The sequence below is a fragment of the Panthera pardus genome, unplaced genomic scaffold (genome assembly GCF_024362965.1).
Source record: "Panthera pardus isolate Hobbes unplaced genomic scaffold, ASM2436296v1 HiC_scaffold_3, whole genome shotgun sequence".
Lineage (NCBI taxonomy): Eukaryota > Metazoa > Chordata > Mammalia > Carnivora > Felidae > Panthera > Panthera pardus.
The window spans coordinates 22,836,551-22,861,041 of NW_026526876.1; positions in this window are offsets into that span (position 1 = coordinate 22,836,551).

The window sequence follows — 24,491 nt, forward strand, 5'->3', positions numbered from 1 at the left end:
TTAAAAATAGCAAGTACACATTGTTGGACATACTATTCCTCCTTCCTTATTGTAGGTTCCTGGGCTTGTCCACCTTCTTTGGGAGGGCACATCTTGACAGGGATACTGGGCTTTACCTTGCACCACAGTAAATCTTGTTTGATACAGGCCCATCATGGTGGTCTCACCTTCCTTGCCAACTGCCAGGAAAGACCCTATTCTGGAAAATTCTGCTGGGTACCTCTGGGAAAGTTTTTTTTTTTCCCATTTAAAAATGAACAAATGTAGGAAATTCTACTTTTTGTGCCTAGGATTTGTAACTCATTCCCAGCTCAGCTCTGATACATTCTAATTCTGTCATCTTGGGTAAGTTGGGATTATTTAACTTCCCTGGACTTTAGTTTCCTTATGCATAAGGTGAGGATAACAATAGGTAAAACCTACCTCCTGGGGTTGCAACAAGGATTAAAAATTAGAACACTTAGAACAATGCCTGACAATAACCGAGCCCAATGTGTTTGCTGTTATTGCTATTAGCGTTATTATTTGAGGTACAGGAAATTACTTGAATTAAACCTGATCAGCTATTATCACCACGTCCTCATCTCAGATGTTCAAATTCCTCTCTGTACCTTCCATTTTATTTATTTTTTCCTTTGCTGAAAGTGCCAAAAATAAAACCCAGGTTCAGCTGTTCTGCCTCCCATCTGTCACCTGTAAAGCTGACACCCCCTTCTTCAAAATGTGGGCCCCTTACTACCTTATCCCTTTTTTCTCCTCAAGGCATTTAAAGTCCTATGTCTTCTCTTGAAGAACTTTTTGGACCTTTTTGGACTTTTCTCAAACTGGATTCCACCTCCACCCTTTCAAATTTATCTTTTTTGTCATGCATGGGATCAGTCTGTGCTTGGCGTGTCTTCTGAAAAGTTTTTCAGAATTTATCTAGCGGCTATGATGACTAATCCTTCTGTCCCTAATTTTTTCTCATTGGAATTGTGATTTCAAAATCAGAATTTTTTTTTTAAAGAATCTCTCTGACATGGAATTATACTTATTTTTTTCTCTATGAATATTTTGAAATCTCCTTTCCCAAAGCCAAGGTCACATCCAAATCTGCCCAGCAAATATAATTATAATGATTATAGAAAAAGCAGATGTCTGAGAAAATAGAAACAGTTTCAAGGAGCTGTCGGTTTGCCTACCAAGAGGGTAAGGGAGGAATATGCCTGCCAGTTTAATCCTGTTGGCAGGTTGAAGTTAGAAGATATAAATGAGTATTAATCTATTGACCTATTTGGCTTTAAAAAGGAATCTTGAATGGGTGAGACACTGTAGTTTTATTCTCTGTTTTACAAACTCCTTAGGCAATCAGAGTTAGCAGGTCTGTTGCAATAAGAATACCAGGGTTCTTTCCATTCAGCAATGCTCTACAAAGAACATTCATCTGATTTTCTGAGTCCCAACTATATGTCAGGCACTGTACTAACTGCTTTAGATCAATAACTCATTTAAATCATTGTACAGAGGAAATTGAAAAATGGGTTCAAGGGCTCAAGGCTGGTAAGTTTGGACCTGTGGGATTTGAACTTGTTAACTGTTTAACCCAACATCTTGTGTTTTTTTTGTGTGTCATGCGTTTCTCTAAATGCCCATCCTAGGTGCACTCTCAAAATGAAATCTTTTCTGAGATTGATGGAAGGGCCCAAGATTTTGCACATCCTGTGCAGTCGGGGTTTCATTTTATGTTTCTTACATGAAGTTTGAATTTCCCAGCATTGCTTGGTCCAGTTGTGAGCACTTTATACACAGTGCTTTCCGCTCACTACATTAACACACACACACACACACACACACACACACACACACACACATTAGGATGTTTCCAGTCCATCACCAGCAATTAAGAGGGAAAATGTGTAATATTTCCATTTGTGTAACTTGACTTCCTAACTTTGGAATCATGCTTTTTCCTGAATATCTTAAGGGTAAATTGATTTTGTCTGGACACAGCATTTGCAAGGATGATTACCGCACTATCACAAAGCTGTCACCTGCATGTTTTCACGTCTTGAGGTTATACAGCAAGTACAAAGAATAAGATAAATGTCTAGTTAATGAATACTTTGAAAAATTACAATAACTAAAGTTATATGGACTGTTTATGCATTTGGATTGTGTTGTATACGTAGCATATCTTCATGTACAAGTATATATCATCATTTTAGATTAATATAATAGGGGAAAACTAGCATTAATAAGCTTTTTAAAACAACCAACACTTCTGTTCATTTTCTACCTTGGACTCCATGGCCAGAAAAGTAAAGGTCTCTGGAGCTGCTGTTACTTGTTCAGAATTTCGATGTCACTTGTGAAGTGAAGGTATTCGTGCCCAGATCATGGGAACAAATTTGGCTTCCCTATATCAAGAAAGAAGCTTTCTTTCCTCTGTATCTAGGATTCTTACATTGACCAGAGTATAATTACCCAAGTCAAGTCATTGTTGTGTATGTAGCACACTATACCTTAGCTGGATTGTGTATGCATTTGTGTGTTAAAGAGAGAAAGCAACAGAAGGGCAGAGAAGGAAGAGAACTTAGCTAATTTTGGAATAGAGATACGGCTCTCCGGACAAACAAACATAATCTTTAGGATTCCATTTGTCCTGAAATCTGGTTGTAACTGAGCGGTATTTGTCTCTGCAAGACAGTTTGTTCAAGTATTTCTAAGCTAGCTTCTTCTGAGTAGTATACTAACCATAAATAACTGAGAAGGCATCTCCCATCTGGGAGGATCACAGAATTTATCACCTGAGCGGGACATTTTTGAGCACAAACAAGGGGGCGCTATCGTCCATTCGATCAGGACAACAGGCTTATGGGGAGGAAATCAAGCCCACTGGCTCACCCTACTCGTATTAGAGCTTGGTTTGGGGACAGTTCTTCTGACAACATAAACCTGCAAGAACATAGCCTTCCTCATGTCTGCAAATATACATGCTTTGTGGTGTGTGGGGGCGTCTTGATATGTTTGCAATGAACTGATGTCATATATCCACAGCATATAAAAATAGATTAACAGCTACATAAAAATACAATGCATAGGTAATTTTTTCCTAGGCCTTAAATTAGCTAGTGGCCTGGAAAATGTCAGCATGCAGGGGGTTAAGAGACAGCTGATGCCTCATGGAAACTTTGTAAAACATTCTATTTATAAACAATTCTATTTGGATATCACATTTTCTATAATGCTATTGGCTTGTTTTATTTTTATACCTTAGAAAGTTTCCATGAAAGGAGATGAGCTCAGGGATAATTTTCTTTTAAAGTTTATACCTATTTCTGCTGGAGTCTGAACTCAGGTTTAAGGGCTATAGAGACTTAAGTGTAAATTCTACGAGGTAGAAACAAATTCATGATGAGGAATGCTGAGGATAGTGTTGGATTCGTGTACCTGTGTTATTGTTTTGACTCTAAGCTGTAGCACATCGGGGACATTTGAAATCTTTAAACTGTGCTATTAGGTATGCATAAATGATGGCTTCTAATTAAGCTTCAAATAAAAAGTATACTTCTTTATCTTTGTGAAGAAGTCAGCACCATAAGAACAGAGTAACATGAAACGTAACCCGCTGGTTGGAGGAAGAATTTGGAGTCTCAGCAAACTGCTAGAGCTTTTTTTTTTCCTTTTTCTTTTTAAATGGACAATACTGTGATTTCTTAGAAATGCATGCATGTTGTCAACATTCCCTAAAAGGGCCTCTGGAAATTTGGCAACTTGTGACTTAAAGTCCACTCCTATCTGGTTATAGCAATCCAATTCTTTAAAAAAAATTTTTTTTAATGTTTATTTATTTTTGAGAGAGAGACACACACAGAGCATGAATGGGGGACGGGTCAGAAGGAGAGGGAGACACAGAATCTGAAGCAGCTCCAGGCTCTGAGCTGTCAGTACAGAGCCCAACGTGGGGCTCAAACTCACAAACTGTGAGATCGTGACCTGAGCTGAAGCTGGACACTTGACTGACTGAGCCACCCAGGCACTCTACAGCAGTTCAATTCTCGAACAGATCCTAGGTTTAACTATATATAAGGAAGCCTGTACTTTGTTGCTTTGAGAAACTGGGGGTGGGGGCTAGGGTAGAATCACCCAGTTTTTGGAGACCCTCAATTCTTTCCTCCATGCAGACTATTACCAGAGCCTATTGTGCATTTGGGTCCCTCCTTTATTTCCACTACATCTTGTATTCAAGCTGTGTCCCATTATCTTCACAAGCTGGGCCCCGATCTCTCTCATCTTCTTTGTTTTACTTCTCTCCATACACCTAACAAGATAGGTAACATCGAACTTAACCTTAATTCACAGGCATTACTGTATCTCTAGGTCTTTGTTCAGCCATTCTTTCTGCCTGAAAATCTTTACCTTCTCAGCTCCTGCTTTTATCTTTGTGTCAAGATGCCTGGAATTTGTTACTTGCCCCTGCCCCCGCCCTCCATCTTTGCGGTCACCGCAGTGGTGCCTCTGGGTTAATCTTCATGGTAGATGGGTTGTTAAGGAACCCCAGGGACATTAAAGGGAGTGAGGGAATTATGGCAGTGATACAGACAGCAACACTGAAAACAATAAAGATGGGCATCCATTTCCCAAAAATGTGAATAGATCATGTGGAAGATAGGTTTCCACTAATTCTACTTGAAACCAGAGAAAATGATTATTAGAAAAGCATGGTAAGGGGTGACTGGGTGGCTCAGTCAGTTAAGTGTCTGGCCCTTGATTTAGGCTTAGGTCATGATCTCACATTTCATGAGATCGAGCCCTGCATCAGGCTCTGTGCTGATAGCATGGAGCCTGCTTGGGATTCTCTCTCTCCTTCTCTCTCAAAATAAATAAATAACCTCCCTCCCCCCAGAAAGCGTGGTAAGCATGAAGAACTGATGAGATAGATCCAATGTACAGAAAACCATCCTTACATGACAGGGTGAAAATAGGTAGGACAGAACCAAACTTAAGATATAAAAGAAATGTTCATAAAATTTAAAAGCCAGATAATACAAAGGACTTTTCATGTTGAAAGAGAACAGTACTCTTCCTCTTTCTCTCTCTCTCTCTCTCTTTCTCTACACACACACACACACACACACACACACACACACATGCACACACACAGTGGTGATGGGTCGGGAGAGGGTAGAGAAAATGAGAGAGAAAGACTGTTTTAGAGATTACATACCAAAATGTTAAATAGCAACATTACCACTATTTACATACTGGTGATACGGCTTGCTCGTTTTTTTATCCCTTTACATACCTATATTTGGTACTTTTTAACCTATACTATAACTTTATTGATAGATAAAATCCAAAGGCTGCTTTAGGCTTTCTAAGCAGCGCATCAGTCAGAATTTACTGTAAAGATACTTCATCTGAAGTCTGAGTTTCCCTTCAGCACTGCTCTTTGTCAAAGCCTCTACAATCCAAATAAAAATCAATCACAAGACTTTGCTTTTTGTTCCTGTGTAGTCACATGTTTGGAAGGAAGTCTGCTGGTCCAAACTCAGACCCCTTTCTTGGGGAGTTTCAGATGCCAACACTTTTCGTACAGTTTTCTTGACGTGAGCTCCCTTTTATTCTTTAACAAGAGCCATTCTGTGAATATAGATTCTGCACAAGGTGAATTATCCTGCTGCCGATGCTGTTGTTTTGTCGGACTACGGTTTTCTCCCTTGAGAAAGGCTTATTGTTTGACACGTTGTTCTTTGTTTTAGGTAGATTTACCTTGCTGGGATCCCAAGGGCTCAATTTCAAGTTCGTAGGAACTGAATGAAAATATTTGCCAAATATGTCAAAGAAAACACATGGGAGATAAATGTGTTAATTCCTGTCATAAAAACTGTTGGTACCTTCATACAGTCTCAGAATTTACCCTTATTAACTGAAGGCCATTGACTGTAATACCCTGTGAATCTTTGCCTGAGGTTTTATTTCTGGACCAGGAAACATGATTGGCCTAAATTAAGTTGACATGGGATTGGGGGCATTGGGGAAGAAATAAAACCAGGAGGAAGCTGATAAAATAATATTGTTTTTAGTACAGTTGACACACGGGTGTCAACTAAGTAATTCGTTTCAGGTGTACAACTTAGTGACTTGACAGGGTTATACATTATGTTATGTCCACCACAAGTATGGCTTCTATCTGTCCCTTAATAGCACTATTACAATCATTTAGTGAGTTAAGAGATCATGGTGAAATAGGTGGGGTCATAAAATGAGTGATGTGGATAGCCAAGAGGAGCCAAAGTGTGGGATGAGATATTGGAGATTAAGAATCTATAGGTAGAGTCATTTTATATTCTAACAAATATCTAAGATGCAGCCATGAGAGTGGGTGATTGCTTTTATAACACCTTAAGATTCAGTTTCTTTAGTACCCTATCTATAATAACCTAAAGGTGAAGTTAGGGGCACCTGGGTGGCTCAGTCAGTTAAGCATCTGACTTTGGCTCAGGTTATGATCTCACCATTCCTGGTTCCCATGTTCAAGCCCTGCATTGGGCTCTGTACTGACAGCTCAGAGCCTGAAGCCTCTTTCAGATTCTGCGTGTCCTTCTCTCTCTGCCCCTTCCCCACTCATGTTCTCTCTCTCTCTCTCTCTCTCTCTCTCTCTCTCTCTCACACACACACACACACACGTAAATGAACATTTAAAAAAATAAAAGAAAATAAAGATAAAGCCAGTTTGCAAATATGGAATTAAAGGAAGTACTTGGCTAAGGAAGTATTGAAAAATGAGTTATATGAAGTGTCTCGGGACGTTAAAATTGGTTAGGCAAAGTTATAAAATTATGACAAAGCCTATCAACAGCAAGATGGTCTAATTCATCATTTAAGAAATTGTACATTGATCAAGAAACAATCATTGATCATTCTTAAGAAACTCATCACTAATCCAAGTTCAATGGATAAAGCATTGTATTTGGAACCAGGAAATCTATAAACTAGATCTTGCTGCTCCAACCCAATTGTAGCTATCAGAAAATCAAGCAACCTTGGTATTCTGATAAAATATTGTGGCTTTAGTGGGACCTAGGACTCTGAAAAAACGCCTTTATTTCCCACTTCCTATTTCAAACACAAATACTCATTCAATTGGAAATCTTTTGAAGATAGGGATCAGGTTTTATGCATCTTGATGATGCCTTCTGTCCTGAGCACTGTACCTGACCCATGGTGGGTGCTCATATACGTTTGTTAAATCAAACAGTCGAAGATCATCAGATCAAGATTCACACAGGTCATGGGTTGGATCCAGATATAGACAGTGCCACATAAACCTCATGGGATACTGTCAAAACATAGCTCTCATGCTTTGGCATAAGGATTCTTTGGAAAAATGACTTTCTCCACGATCTCATCCCTTCTTTGTAGAAAGGGGAAAAGCAGGTGTCCTGACTTCTGTTCCACTGTTTCCAGGAGAAGTAAATCACATACATTTCTCAGACAGTGACTTGGACAGTGACTGCTAAAATTAAGATCTGGGAGAACAACTTCGTTTAAGGATGGTTGGTGATGGAAGCAGTGAGGTGAGATGCACGGATAAGCCAAGATGGCAAATTTATATTCTCTCTTTCTAATCGTCCACCAGGATGGCTAACAAGCAGAAAAACAATCACAAATCAATGATTTTATGTCATGTGTGTCAAAAAAACTAATAATCATGCAGCCTTCTCTACCTGAAAGATAGAGAAGTAGTAGGATATTGCAGTAGTATATCGAGTAGCTACATTTTTTTCTTTAACGTTTATTTATTTTTGAGACAGAGAGAGACAGAGCATGAACGGGGGAGGGTCAGAGAGAGAGGGAGACACAGAATCCGAAACAGGCTCCAGGCTCTGAGCTGTCAGCACAGAGCCAGACGCGGGGCTCGAACTCACGGACCGTGAGATCGTGACCTGAGCCGAAGTCGGACGCTTAACCGACTGAGCCACCCAGGCGCCCCACATTTTTAATACTTGCATTGCGTTAGTCGCTGAACCATTTCTGTTGATGAGCATTTAGGTTGTTTCAAATTTTTTAACATAAACATCCTTAATATGTAATCGCTTTTTTTTTTACATGTAATAGCTTTTAAAATTGCAAAGTGAAAATAAAAGCACCAGTGATAGAGAAATATTGCTATAAAACCCTATGCACGTATTTGAACATTTGTCCTGTTATGTCTTTAAACAATATTCTAAAAGTGTGAATGTGGGTCACGGAATATTCACATTTTAAGTCCTCTCTATGAAGATTCTAATACAAGACCCTGCATTCTCATTCCCTCACCATCGCTTCTGATGTTTGTCAATTTGATAGGCTACTTATATTCTTTCTTTGATTGGTTTAGCTTGCTTTTATTTGGTCACCACCAAGGAAATCATCTTTTCACTGTTATTGTTCAGGTTATCGTCAGATGTCATCTCCACAGAGATGGCTTCCCTGAGTTTTTTATCCAGAGCAGTCCCTCTGGTGTCACCTTCCTCATGTTTTTAATTGCATGTTCATGTTCAGTGTCCTTGAGCATTAGTCACGAGCACTGTTTTAGTAGGATTTTGTCAGTAGGCCATGTTACCCTCGTTAGTGATGGGCTCACGTGGCGCAGGGCTTGCTGTTCGACGTGCTTTCAGCTTATCATTTCATTTCATCCACTGAACACATCTGTAGGAGGAGTCCTATTGCTTCAGTACGGATCCCTAAGCTGGAATTTAATGCACTCACTGACTAAGCACTATAATTTGCCTACAGATATCTCTTTTCCAGATATCTCCACTAGATTTCAGAATCGGGTTCTAATGGCCATTTCCAGGTGTTTCTTTCTCACTTTAAACCACAAGGCTCTATTCAATTAGGATATTTTACTTGGCTCAATATTTTCACAGGTGAAGAATGGAAAAGAGGCATTAGTTCATTCTACCAAGCACACCTTATTGGAAATGATTTATACGTTGCAGTTACCGTGGTAAGGGAATTTGCAAGTGGACATACAAAATAGGTCATACATATGGCTTTCTCCTTATTTTTCTGTTTTCTCTTTCACCAACTGCTTCACTTTATTCAAAATAAGCCTGGGAAAAGCTAGTGTTGTTGTTTTTTTTTTTTTAAACTATTAATCATAGAGTTAACCTTAGGGGTTGAAACAGAGTATTTTGCAATGATTTTTTTCCTAACCAGGGGAAGGCCTCAGGAGCCAGTAAGGCTCAAGTTCCAAACACAAAGAGTATAAATAAAATCAAACATTATCTTCCCCATCAAATATCCATAAATCTCTCAAATCATGCTACCACATTTCTTTTACTTTTCCAATTTTTTTTTTTCCTATTTCCTCTTAAAACAGTGCCTATAACTTGCCTCAGTTCCTGGCTCTGACCTTTCTTTTCATACAAAGAAAATTCTATTCTATGCGTGTGGTCTCTCCAATTTTATGAGTTATTTCCCTGTCACGATTTCCCTCTCTGACATCTAGAAGAACACTTTACATTCAAATCTTACATCGTTCCTCAATTGTGGCCTTTGTATCACCTCAGGCTCACATGGGAAATCAGTTGGAAAAAGAAACTTCTCTATACTTTCATTGGTCATGTCACTTTTCAAAGTCTTATTGGAGAACTACTTTGAAAAACTGAATGAAACTTTGGAAATCTCAGGCTACTGAATACTTACAGGGTTAAAAAATCCTTATTTTGGGGAGTGTACAGATCTATGACCTAGAGATGAAGTGTTCTGCTATCCGATATATCCCCTGAGAGTGCCTTTTTCAACCCACCGGGGCCACAAAGAAAGAACAGTATCCTCTAAACCATTTTTTTTCTTTATTCTAGATCTTTATTGCATATTGAATTCTTTTTTATAGCTATTAGGAAATAGTTAAATTCTCCACTCAAATATTATGTAATTATGTACTTCATCCTATGGACTTTCCATGTGAATGCATGAAAGGGATTTGCATAATAAATCCTGGAAACTGAGTGGAGCAGACCAGTAAAACCACTGAGAACAAAAACATGAACGTTTCTCCAACCCTTTCAGTGGGATTGCTCTAGTCCTGATACAGCGCACAGTGCTCCGAATCCAAAAAGAGAATCCAAAATCCACATGAAATATTGTCAACGAGTGATTTCCATGGATCAGTTCTCTGGATCATATGCTTTCCAGAAATGTCATTTGATCTAGTTTATAGTTTAACGTATCCATCACAGGATGAACAGTATTTCTAGCAAGCCTTCAAAATAACACTTTTTTGCTCCATAGATACTAAATTCAAAACAATGCAGCCATCCAGGAGTGTCAATAAATCAGTGCCCTAAAATGGACAGTGCCCAAACTGTAATGATTATGGAAGTATATCTCAAATAAACATCTTTATAACTTTTATATCCAGTTTGGCTCAGTTCTAGTGGGAACTGTGAAGCAGAATCCTAATGGATGCTAAGTATATTAGGTGATGAGTATCTATCTATGTGTTCATCTTTCTACAGTTCAGGAAAATACTGAGAAAAGATCATTTCTAAGCATTTAATGATTGTGCTGCTTTTCACCCCCCTCCCTTTGCCTGTAACTCCAGGGATCACCATCTCATTCCTAACCTTTCACCACCTTTCACAGGATTCAACACTACCACTAGCTTCCATTTAAAACTGCTTTCTGAGCACCTGTGTTTTTTTTTTTTTTACATGTTTGCTTCATCAATATATGAATATCTAGTTATCCAAAGCACTGCTTAACTTCCAGAGCGTCTACCTTTGTTCCTTTGATTTCTAGTTTTCTATGCTGACCTCTTCAATCCAACACCAGGTGTCCCTGACTCCTCTTAGAGTAGATCAGCAATGGGAACTCTATTTCTTCCCCTGCTGGTTCTATATTGCCTAAATTGTTTGGCCTTTTGGAAAGGCAATTCTATAAACCTCATAGCAAGTGAAGCAATAGTCAAGTGCACAGAGAAGCAATTGAATTTGAGAACAATCAACCAAAATACTAAAACACTAGGCAATAAAGCACAGGATCAAGAAAATGAGATTGCCATTTTTATTGCCTCAGTTCTGGTGTGGTTTTACCTCTTTTTGGCTATGCGATCTTGAGTGTATAATTTATTTTCCCGAGAATTTAGTTTCTTTATGCTTAAAATTAAGGGTAGTTATAGGAACTATCTTACAGCTTAATGGTGAGGTAGAGGAAACCCCTGTGAAGATTTTAACAGCTTCTGGTACATAATACACCCTTATTGTTTTCATTAATCATGGTAGTATTTGAAATTCATGGAAAATTTGGGAAATGGTAAATTTATCTTCACCAGCATCTTCAACCCAAAATCTGTTAAGTAGCTCTCTGCAATGCAAATAATAAAGAGAAAATAGACTTGGCCCGTGTTTTTGTCATAGAAGTTTTCTTGTGAGGGCAGAGGATCAGTTGATATTCATTCAAGATTTCTTTTTTTGTGTCACATGTATCTTAAGCTGCCAAAGTCAGAGCAGGGAACTCATAAAATGTGTCTGCATATTAAGTTGATTCACTAACACTAAATTCATGCCCTGACCTCTTCAGGGATCTTGGAATTTCAACACATACGACTGAGAAAAGAACAGGTTGGCATTTCAAAAGTGTTTATGTTTGCCAGTTTTCAGCCATATTTTGAATCCCATGGTATCTCCAGCATTGTCTGCAGGAACCAAATGCAGTATAGATAAGTATTCAGGTTATCTATTTGGTAGGCAAATATGAGGCCAGCGGTGCTTTATTAGGGATACAGTCATTGGCATGGAATACTAATAATTATATAATCACACTAACAGAAGTGGCAATTCAGGCTTGCCTATGCCTAGATAGTATGTATTCTTGTTAGTACTACTCCCACCTCTCAAAACAAAGCATATTCTCCGAAACAATATCCCTTAACGCTATGCCCTAAAAGAAAATTTAAAAGGAGTGAAGATAGAATTTCTTCCAGTTAAATCAGAGCTGTTACAACAATGATACCTTAGGTTGTGGAGATTTGAAATTGGCTCTATTAAAATAGTGCCAGTCTATGCTAAACAATGAGACCATCTTTTTTGCTGTCTCGAAATATCTCAGAACCCTTATCTGTTTTTCATAGAGATGGTCACATACATAAGCATTATCAAAAAATCTAAGATGGCATCAATTTACAGGTGGGCACAACTTTCTTCATCCTTTGAAGATGTGAATGCTTTTAGGACATATTAACTTTGTCCACATCCATCCTGATGGAGTGGACCTTTTCCGTTCCAATATCACTTTTTTCTTTAAGTTGAATCCAGATCGTTGATCTCTACGTTACGACTCCCACATTTTATTAGCTGCCCATTTTTCAAGACTACTAAAATTGGGTTGTTAAAACTTCTAGAAGATGCCTCTCGTTGCCAAGTTAGTCACTGAAAACAGCATAATGATTATCATGTTCAGGGGAGATAAAAAGAAGTCATTTGCCCTTGTCACAAAGAGAACTTACAATGACCCCAGCATCCATCCCCAAATAACCCCAACACCTCATGTTAATTGAGGAGCCCTCTGAGTGAAGACTGGGAGGTCACAGCCTTGTTGCTTCCTGTTTGTAAATACACAGAATAGACTCTAATTAGACTCTAGAGGAAACGTTGCCCAGGGACTCTATTCGGAAGGCATGGAGGTGCTTCAACAATTCAAGTCTGTGCAGAAAGAGGTTGGCACTGTTGTGCTATGTGATATGCCTATTTTTATGTCCTTCCTATGCTTCACCAAATAAATGATACTCTAATAAAGGAAGACAGACGGAAGGGTGATTTCAGTTACATGTCTCAGGGACAAATGAGATAAATTGCTTTAGCGTAGCGCACCTGTTGCTTTGTGCATGATAAACAAACTGCTGTCATTGAAGCCCATTCACTTGCATGGTGATTGAGTGAACAAGATTGGGTGCGGTATTTGCTTTTGTCTAAAATTTTCCCCTTTGTAATGATACTTAATCATTTGGGCAGATAATATGTCAGGGGACATTCAATTACCACGCCGGAAGGTTGACGAGGGTCCCTAAGCAAAAACCAGAAAATATTCTTCAAGCTACTTTTTTGTTTTCATTCTGCTAATTAAAGAGAATTATAATAATCTTCTGCTAGCATGCATAAAACCCACTAAAGTTGAGTGAGTTAAACTTCTCCTGTAATTATATGTACTTCAAAGACCAATACCTCCCTAGTAATAAGCGGTTTTGTGACTCCATGCTTCAAGGTACAGAAAAAGGAATGAACACATTTCCATTCCTTGTGACACTATTAAGTATGGGGTTAAAAAAAAAGAATGTTGTTTCACGTGGCCACACTTCATTGCACAGATGCAACTGGAAATCCTCTAACAATTGTTTGCCCGCCACATATATAGCATACTGCTTTATTACATATATGCATATGGCATCCAGCAGAAGACAAAAACACTTAAATACATATTTTAAAAGTCTGCTCAGAACTCACCGTTAAAACTCAACGTTTGTTTGCTTTTCCAGATACTTCAAGAGTGTTGAATTTTTAAGTGATTCATCTGATGTATTTTGACCTCTCCAAAGCATTAATAACAAAATTACAAGCTTAATCTTATGTGTTTGGATCTTGCTAATTAAGAAATTATAAAAATTCAGATAGGCTAGGCTAAGATTTACCTTTGTGCTGTATGCGGAGGGGACATTTTTCAGTGGCAAGAGGGACAAAGATAGCAGAGAGATGTTTGATCTCCTTCACAAAGACTTCTTAGCTTTCAGTGTTGGTGTTGGGGTGCCTGGGTGGCTCACTAGGTTAAGCGTCAGACTCTTGATTTAGGCTCAAGGAGTGATCTCACGGTTTGTGGGTTCAAGCCCCACATTGGGCTCTGCATGAATGGGTGCAGAGCCTGCTTGGGATTCTGTCTCTCCTTCTCTCGGTCCCTCATCTGCTTGTGCTCTCTCTCTCTCTGTCTCAAAATAAATAAGTAAACTTAAAAAAAAAAGTTTGTGTTAATAACATGTTTTGACATGCCAACAGCGAATGTAGTCTTAAAATAATTCATATCTAAAGCAGGTCTTGCTGAGCAATTTTGTAGGATTAGAAATTATTGCATATTTTGAAAATGACAGAAATATAAAAACACACACTATTTAAAACACGCAGATATCAGCAACTCCAGCTGGAATTTTATCCCAAATATTACTTTAATCAGAAGTAAATTTTGTGGTGCTTGGGTGGCTCAGTCGGTTAAGCGTCCGACTCCAGCTCAGGTCATGATCTCACAGTTCGTGGGTTCGAGCCCCGCTTTAGGCTCTGTGCTGACAGCTCAGAGCCTGGAGCCTGCTTCGGATTCTCTGTCTTCCTCTCTCTCTGCCCCTCTTCCATTTGTGCTCTCTCTCTCTCCTTCTCTCAAAAACAAACAAACAAACAAACAAACAAAGAAGTAACATTTAATTTTATGGTCCAGTCTAAACTATCTTCATCCAGGAGATTGTAAGGATTATGGGGACACTTACTGCCAGAAAAAAATCAGATGGCCTGAATTCAAATCCTGCCTCTGACATTAGCTAGCAATTTAACACTAAGAATATTAGTCTGTCTGAACCCCACCTTCCTCATTTCTAAAGATAATTATAATACCTAATCCATAACCTTATCATGAAGATCACTTGAATTAATATAGGGGCAGCCTTAGAAAAATAACTGAAACATAAGAATATATGTGTTTGCTATTGTCATTAAGTATTAGGAGTAAGTACTGTGGAGAGGGGTGGGAAGAGGACATGAGAGAGCAAGAGGGAAGGAGGACGGGCAGGAGGGAGGGAAGGAAAGAGACACCAGCATTATTTTCCGTCATGATATTAGTGAAAGCATAGAGCAGGACTCATGCCAGGATCAATATGCTTTGTTGGAATTGGTCTGAATTTTCCATTTCACTTTACTTTTAAAGACTTTGTCCAGGTTTCCATCAGGTGTCTTAACTGTCCAAGGATAGCAAATTAAAAGGGTCTGCTGGATTCTGTTTCTTAATGGAGTGAGTTTATTAAATCAGAGCAAGGGTTCGTGACACGAATAGTGCTGTCGTATGTAAATGGATTACAGCTCGGATCAACCCTCAGAAAATATATCTAATTTACGGGAAGTCTTTGTGTGAGTGTGTGGCTGTGTGGGTGTGTGGGTGGGAGGGTCCATCTCCCTCCGATTCTTTCTGAGAAAAACAAAGGTTGCATCTGGGAGACACCCAGCAGGGGTGTGGGGTATGCCTGGATGGAACCTGCAACCTTACACTTAGCAAACATCTCCTATTCAACTAAACTATCTGGCCACAAGCGGTAGCATAGTAATCTGACTCACTATATCTTGTATCTTCTGCCGTTAAATCCCAGCAGTGAAACCAATTTAACAGTCAATTGCTAACCTCAACATATAAAGCAAAGTCCGTAATAATAGACGTATTATTCGTTGTCCCATTGGAATTTGGATCACATGGCATACATACAGTCAGCAAAGCATTATTAAACGAACAGAAAAGAGTGTAAGTTGTTGTTTAATATAGGTCACTCTATGTTCATAATCCTACTGCATGGCAATAGAGAGGCAGATACATAGAGAAATTAAATGGAAAACTCTCAATATAAGCACGATTTGTGGTTCTGCTTCTTTTTGCATAGAAATTATGTCCCGTGTGGGGTGCCTGAGTGTCTCAGTCAATTAAGCATCTGACTTCGGCTCAGGTCATGATCTCACGACTCATGAGTTTGAGCCCTGCGATGGGCTCGGTGCTGACAGCTCAGAGCCTGGAGCCTGGTTCGGATTCTGTGTCTCCCTCTCTCTCTGTCCCTCCCTTGCTCATGCTCTGTTTCTCTCTCTCTCTTCCTCAAAAATAAATAAACGTTTAAAAAACTTTTTTAAGAAAAGAAATTATGTCCAGTGCCAGAAGTTTAAATGCTAAAGCCTCCAGATAAAAATGTGTGTAGGGTTTTCCTTGGTCTTAATATTTACAGAAATATGTCCAGGGGAGTGCAATATTCCTCACGCTCCTCTACCAACAATTTCAACCAGAAACTATGTATAAAAAATGAATACAAATATATTTTTAAAAATAAAGAAAATGAAGAAAAATCCATTAATAGGAGCTGTTTTTCTTTCCTTCTGATATCTCTTCTGTACATTTTAGAAGAATTCTCCACCTCCTATGTGGATACATGAGACTCAATAAATATTATAGCTTATAACTTTATGTAACCATCTCCTCAATATTTAAAATGAATGAATATTATCCATCTAATGGTTTTTCTTTTTTATTATTATTCTTTACCCAAGCATAAGAAACACACAGGCTGTGATGTTTAATCTTTTTTGAAGGTTCTGAGGCATTAAGATGGGTGAGAAGAAAACCCACTCACCTAGCAATATAACTCGTAACTGGCAACACACTTATAATCAACCTGACGTTAGTATCCATCACAGGAAAATAAATAACCAACCAAACAAAAACACCCACTTGGCCTTACCTCTTCTATATAATTTTTATTTTTCTTCTTCTCTGCCAGTATAGAATCATCAACAACTTAACATTTGGGAATGTGTAAAAATGGTTCAAAACTCATCTAACCAGGAAGTTTATGTATGCCCCTGAAGTATGCCTTTAATCTAGGCTTATTTAAGTTTCTGATGATACAAATACTTCTCCAAAGAAAATAGGCAAAGGTGGGGTGCCTGGGTGGCTCAGTCGGCTAAGGGTCTGACTTCGGCTCAGGTCATGATGTCAAGGTTCGTGGGTCCGAGCCCCACTTCGGGCTCTGTGTTGACAGCGTGGGGCCTGGAGCCTGCTTCAGATTCTGTATCTCCCTCTCTCTGCCCCTCCCCTGCTCATACTCTGTCTCTCTCTCTCTCTCTCAAAAATAAATACACATTAAAAAACTTTCAAAAAAGAAAATAAGCAAAGCAACATGCCATTTTGATTGCAGAAATTAGAAAACTTTAGTAAGAATCCTTTATCTAGTCTCGGTAAACCTCCGTATCTAAGAATTTGAAGGACAAAACATAGTCACTTGGCCAAGAAAAGAAGTCAGATTACTATTTGTTATCACTAAATAATAGCAATGGCATAACAAGTGTTGCCTGAATAAGCTCCTAGACTAGCTATTGCATTTAATATGGTCTAATATTCTGTAAACTTCACATAACCATCAGAGAACTGTGTAGACACAATTTAGGTCTTAGTTTTATTTTTTGGCAAGTTCTTTTCTCCCAGATTTTTATTCTTAGAAAAATAAGTGAATACAAAAATTGATTTTACAGAATTGGCTTGGAATTCAAGACAAAGGAGTTTGAGATGGATGGATGAGTGTAATTTTTTAACACCAGTAATTTCCTGGACTAGCACCCTTCAGGGAAAATGCATGACATGGCTGACAAAGAACATTAATGATCCTCCTCTCCCCCCAAAGGATAGAGGAACATAACTAGCTGATTTATTTTACTGTGTTCTGCTATTTTACTGGCTGCTTGCTGTTTCAAGTCACCTCTCTATTGTTATTATCAAGCTCTAAAATAATGAGTAATAGCTCTTTATCTAATGCTTTCCCACTGGGGTGATGAGGAGTTTAGTTCCAACCCATAGATCCTGCTGGATAATGGTTTTCTTGGATACCAGGTTAAATTTTGCATAATTGGGTAACAAGCTACTTCTCAAGGCATTAAATCAATTAATTCTCTGTTTCACTTAGAGCCTGAGTCACCATGCACCCTATTGACTCATCCTGTACTAAGGGTTCTGCTTGAAGAAATGGATACTGGCCAAAAGAACATATTTCCTGGAAAAGGATGGTATCTCTGTGGTTTTCCAAAGATCAGGGCAGAGCACGTGACTCTGGGTTTGATAATTATTGACTTCAGAACAAAATGCTCTTTTGTTTTGTTATTATGATGCGGATTTTTAAAAGATTGGGTCAAATTTTGGTCTCAACCTTTGGGTCACAGATAAACAAGAGTTCTGCCTTGAAAGGTACCCAGAGTGTACCATGAATAGATAATGCTTCTCCAAGAAGCCATAGTTTAGAGGTCTCTTGGGCAATGTCAGAATTGGACACATTTGGCATGAGCAGATAGATGGACATGCAAACCATCAAGCTACAAAAAAAAAAAAAAAAAAAAAAAAAAAGAAAGAAAGAAAAGAAAAGGCTAATGAGCATAGATTTCTGGATCCGTGGTGGACATTTAGCTTCTGATTTTTGAGGACTGCTTCCTAGGAAGTTACAGTAAATGCAGTTGCAACCGGCAAAACAATTTTCCCTTCTACATGAGGCTGAACAAAAGCAATATACCCAAACTTGTCTGCATGTACATTGGTAGCACGTGGGGAACCTTGCATAATACCAATGCCTGAGTCCCACCTCCAGAGATTCTGTGACAGTCCAGAGGGCAATGTGGGCATCAGGAGGTTTAAAGTCTTCCCCATGTGATTCCAATATGCAGAAGGATAAGAACTTCTTAACTAAAGTGAGGTGGGGGCAGACAGAATATGGCAAGTAGAGAGAAAATAGGTTGAGAAACTCAGGTTTCAGAAAAACGCTTTTAATTAAAAATGGCAAAACAACCTGGAAACAAGCCTCATGTCTTCTGATACCAAGAGGACTAATCAACTGCTATAGTCCCACCATATCTTGTTATTCAGTGTTGAAAAAAAATGACTAAGTTCCAAGTCTCCGTATCTGCATTGGTGAATCTTACAAACAGAACGTTGACTGGAAACCTACAAACTGCAGGAGAAAATATTTAACGTGATATTTCGATACAAAACAAAAAATGCAGAACACCTATTTCAGGGAAACAAACATTTATTTTCAGGCTATAAAGAAAAGTCAGGGATCAATGAATCCAAAAGCCCAGGGTAGCGGTTACCTTTCAGAGAAGGATACTCAAGGGTTTCAAAGCTCTTGGTAATATTCTGTTTCTTCTGCTAAGTCGTAGGCATAATTTTTGAAAAGGAAATTCCTCTGTAAAACTTGCTATAATTCCTTTGTGATTACTTTAATCTATTTTTCTTTAAGAGCTTCATGACTCACTAAAAGTAGGAGTTCCCAAAATGAAGGTGTGTTAATGCAGTTTGAATGTGTGACCTTAAACAAGGGGAAGAATTTCAAGATGTTATAAAAGGTGAGGGGATATGAATTAAAAAAGCAGCTCTCAGCAATTCGTAGAGTACTCTCCTCTTAAATTATTAGGTGCAGGATGAAGATAGAAAGACAGAGACAGAAGAAAGGGAGGGATAGAAGGAGAGCGACTGATATTCCCTCCCTCAGGCTGAAAATGAAAATACAGGTTTCAGCTCTTGAATGATTGAATGTAGTCTTTGGGCTTTGTAGGTAAGAGCTAGAAGGTGTGGGTATAGACTTAATCTCTTTATGACTTAGATTTTCTTATATTTAAATGGAAATGTGCCTGGGTGGCTCAGGTGGTGAATGTTCGACTTTGGCTGGAGATTCATGAGTTCGAGCTGCACACTGGGCTAGCTGCTGTCAGCACGGAGCCCGCTTCAGACCCTGTGTCCCCTTCTCTCTGCCCCTCCCCTGCTCACGCTTTCCCCAAAATAAATAAACATTAAAAAAAATAATAAAATGGCAATAGTAATGGTAGAACATGCAAAGCACTTAGAGTGACAGACACAGATAAATACTCGTAAATGTCACTCTTTTTGTTTTTTGTTATTCAATTGTCATTTGGCCCCTTAGCTTCCTGCTCTTGTATCTTTGGTTTCTCCCAAGCCTACCCGGATGCTAACCTGAGAATCTCTTAGTTTTGCTGTGAACCTTTTACTGAATATGTTTCATGAGTGATGGAGGAGGATTTTCCGTTGCGTACCTCAAAGCAACAACTTAAATGTTGTTGGTGACCTATGTTGCCCCAGTAAGCCTCTTCGATGATTCTGTTACAGTGGGCTTGCCCAAATCACTCTGTCTTCTCTCTTTTCTGGTGTGCAGAAAAGGTCCTCTGTTACACAGGATAACTCATTCGATTCTAATGTCTACCGTGAAATGTACCGAGAAAATTAAAGCATTGCTTTCTACAGAGTGGCTGTTCAATGTGGCCCTTGGGCTAGGAGCATGGACATTACCTGGGGGCCCTGTAGAAACAAGGGTTCTGGGCTCTACCACGGCCATACTGTATCTAATCAGTTTTTTCGTTGTTGTTGCTTTGTTTTGTTTTGTTTATGAATATATTTTCTTGTCAAATTGGCATTATGCTGAACCAAATTTGTTTTAACAAACCCCTGGGTATTGGCTATGCACTGTAAAGTTTGAGAAGCAAGGTTCTGCACCACAGAATACAGCAGCCATGCAAGCAGACAAAAGATCACCACTCCCTTGACTGTTTCTCACCTGTTTTCTTTATTGTACTTTAATTTTTTTGAAAATTTATTTTGAGAGAGACAGAGAGAGTGCATGCAGGAGCAGGGGAGCGGCAGAGAGAGAGGGATAGACAGAATCCCAAGCAGGCTCCATGCTGTCAGCGCAGAGCCTGACGCAGGGCTTGATCCCATGAACCACGAGATGATGACCTGAACAGAAATCAAGAGTTGGAAGCTTAATAGACTGAGCCACCCAGGCGCCCCCATTTTTGTACTTCAATGTACAATTGCTGTCTTCATCCCAGCTCCAGACAACTTATCAAAACACATTTTCTAAACAAACATAATATTTTTCCCAAGAGGAATTCTGAAAAACAGATTTCTCTCTGCCAGTTATCATCATCATTTGAAGCCTGTTGTAGAACCTTCAGTACTAAATAAAATAATTACTGACCATTAATTTTTCTTCTTCCTCTCTCTTGGTCATTGATCCAGTGTTATGATGCCAGCAAAGCTAGATAGAAAATCTTTACATTTAGAAGCAGTTCAGAGCGGTAAGTTCGATTTGGTTCCCAAAGTTATGAGACATCTTGGCTTGATAATCTTGATGGAAATGACTGAAGTTGGAAATGACCAAAGTTGGACCTGCTTACAGTATAGATTATTAGTAGAGAAAACATGCGAAAATTATATCTCTAATACCTTCTGTGTAGAGAATCCTGTTCAGAATGATTGTAAAACAGCTGCTATTTTTCAAGAATGCTGATTTTTGAAGATTCTAAGTCAATAAATATCACCATATCATATCCGATGAAGTTTTATCCCTGATTAATCTCACCCTTTTGCTGGCTGTTATCTGTCTTGTTTTACCTTCTGTCATCACGTTTTCAGCAATAAAAAGATTACTAGTACCTAACCAAGAGCCAGTAAGGTATTCATCATTGTGCTCAGGTATTAAGTGAAAAAGAAATTTTAAAGTTGATTGAAAAACCATAAAAATAGTTCATGTCTATTTAAAAAAAGGTATCTACTTTCCTCCTATTTTATCTAAGTTCTTGAGATATTTTTTTGCCTTCCACTGGTCTGAAAATTATAGGGTAGTAAATGTTTCTAGATAGACCCAATTCCTCAGCTGCATTCTCATTCTTGCATTGCCTATTTTTACGATGATGAACCTCTATTGCATCAAGATTGGGTTTTGCTTCTACATATTGAATTTTGATACCCGGTTATTCTTATGTGACACTCTTTCGTGAAGAGATCGTCCAAACTGCTCTTCCATGATTTTCCACATTAAGAACAATGTGACCCTGAGGCCCCAGAATATTATTTTCAGTTGGGGGAAAGGAATTGCTTCTTTCCTCCTAGTCATACAAAATAAGGAGCTTGTTAGGTTTTTTTTTCTTTTTCACTTATTCCAAAACATAGAAGCTTAATATATACTATGTCCATAGCCCTATACGTTAACTATAAAAATCAATTTTTGCATGTTTCCCATCCAGTCCGATTCATTGCTGGCTGACGCTTCTCCTCAAGAAGGGTAGAGAGCATGTGTGGCTTGAAGGTTTTCACCTTGCTCTACAGTTATTTTAATCTCTGGATGTTCTTTTTTTCCACCAACAAGACCATGGCATGCTGGTGGGAGGTGTATAAGGAAGGGGGTGAGGAGGTTATGTTGGCAGCTTGTAAAGCCCTTGCTATCCTGGGACTTAACATCTCCTAAATAAAGTGGGCTTTCAGCTCAAGCCTTATTTAAAAAGGAAAAAAAAAATTCTTCTGCAGATGAAACATGCCAGATGGAAACAACTCTACTGACTTGCTCCAAACAGGCCTGCAGCTGTTACTTCTTCCATAACTTTTTCCAGTGAAATTTTTAGGCTTCACCTGTTGATGGGCACAACAGAATTTTTCTTCCCTCCCCTCCCCTAGCCTCCCCCTCTTCCCGACTTCCCCTTAAAAGGAGAGCAGCCTGAACACTTAGAAAGCACAGCTCAGAGTGAGAACTCATATCCACTGTAGATAGAAAAGGGGGTGCTGCCCATGGAGCTGGAAGATGGTGGTTGCTCCCAGCTCTTGGTCCATTGGACCTACTCCTGGAGGGACAAGGCAAGCAGCAGAAAGGCAGACACCCTGTCCCTGCTGGCTGTTTCTCTGCACTGCTCTTGAACAACTGTTATTCAGAGCTAAGCTGAGGCTTGCCCAAGAGCTGGGTAATCACCACCATTTGGGTATAATGGAAATATGGAACCTCAGGTTGTGACAAACCAGTGAAACACAAAGCTAGGGATCGTATCCCAGCTATAAAGGTCAAATTCTCTTCAACTGAAATGGACTTTAAGAGAGAAAGAAGGGAAGGAGAAGATTTTTCATCAAGAGGAAAAAATACTTCCTTTCTGGCTGACACAGATAGTTGCAGCCTTTGGCTTACATCATTTGGGTTGCTTGTTTTTTTGTAAGATAATTACATCTATGGACACACAGAATTTGACATTCAAAAGTGATCGCCCATGACAGCTCCCAACATCGGCTAGCAAAGAAGAGAAGATGTCATTGAAAGCTGAAGACTTGATAGATAATACATTGAAAACTAGCGATATAATAAGGTGAATTAAAACTAAATCAAATATTGGATACAAGTTATATAACATTTCACACATGTTCATTTCATACATGTTCTTTCATACATGTTCTGCATGTAACCTACAATTCTCTGAAGTTTTTCATGATAAATCCCACCTAGGTTTCTCTGGTAACTCATTTTGTTTGAGTTGAGATGTATTTTTTTTTCAACTGTGCGATGCTTCCCAAATCTGCCAGTCCTGCCCCCTTGTCCTCCTCCCTTGGTGGGAGACCTCACCTGCTACTTCCCAAAGTAGAAGTCGTAAGATGGAAACCTCTCATCTCTGTTCCATCTACTGTATAAATTTGAATACATTGGATCTGCTATCTGCCATCCCCATTCCATTCTTCCCTCTGACAAATGGAGGGGAAGAAGTGGGCTCTGGGCTCTGGGTTCACTTATCCCTGGTGTACCCTTCACCTCCCGCCTTCCATGAACCTCACTTTACCAATTTTCTGTTCCCTCGGTTGTATGATGAATTTCCTGTGTCAACTGATTCATTTCCATTTGCTTTTATAATTCATCAGTTTTCTATTATTAAAACCAACAACAAAAGCTTTCAACCTAGCATCACTTTCCATCTACCCACCTGGTTTCTTTTTGGAGTTTGGGGTTGGGCATCTTAACCAATTTGTGTATGTGTGTCTCTCTAGATATTTGCATATGTGTATGTATGTATATATTTTTTACAAGGGACATTTAAATGTCTTGGTCACTCTCTACTTTTTACAAAGAGCTCCTCAAGGGGGAAAGGATGAGTTTAGAAGAAGTAACCAATCATGCTAGGTCATTACTAAATAGAAAAATATAAACTATCTTCAGAGAGAAAGCACATAGCAAGAAGAAATGCTTTCAGGTCCCAGAATATTCAAAAGGTGAGGACAGGCAATGTTTTATAATGCCCATGCCAGTAATAATGGTTGTCAACAGGCTCTAGGGATGAACACTGTGGGTACATCCCCACATGCCTGACTTCAGGAATACATGAGGGTAACTTTTCTCTAGCCAAATGGACTATACAGTGAGAGAAAGCCTTCCTTCCAGTTTGCTTTGAGGTATGTTTCATGGGCTTGAGTATACACAGACAAATGTGGAGCACCAGATATTTGTAGCACAGATCTAAAAATGCCTGCTCATGGGAGGAAACAAGTGCTGGATCCCCAGGGAGACAACACCCAGAAAGACAGCTCAGAGGGAAAGTGGAGAAAGGTAAACTCAGTAGAAACCTGTTCCCCTGCCAACCAGCGTTGTAGGCTTGGGTGAGTTTCTGAAACAATCCACACTTCAGTGTTCATATTCATAAGACAGGGTTGATAATAACCGTAGTACCGTGATGATTAATTTTATATGTTAAGCTGACTGGGCTAAAGGATGCCCGGATAGCTGGAAAACATTATTTCTGGGTATGTCAGGGAGAGTATTTCCAGAAGAGATTAGCCTTCAAATTAGTAAATTGAATAAAGCAGATGGCCTTCCCCAATGTAGGTGGGCATCATCAATCCCTCAAGGGCCTGAACAGAACAAAAAGACAAGGGAAAGG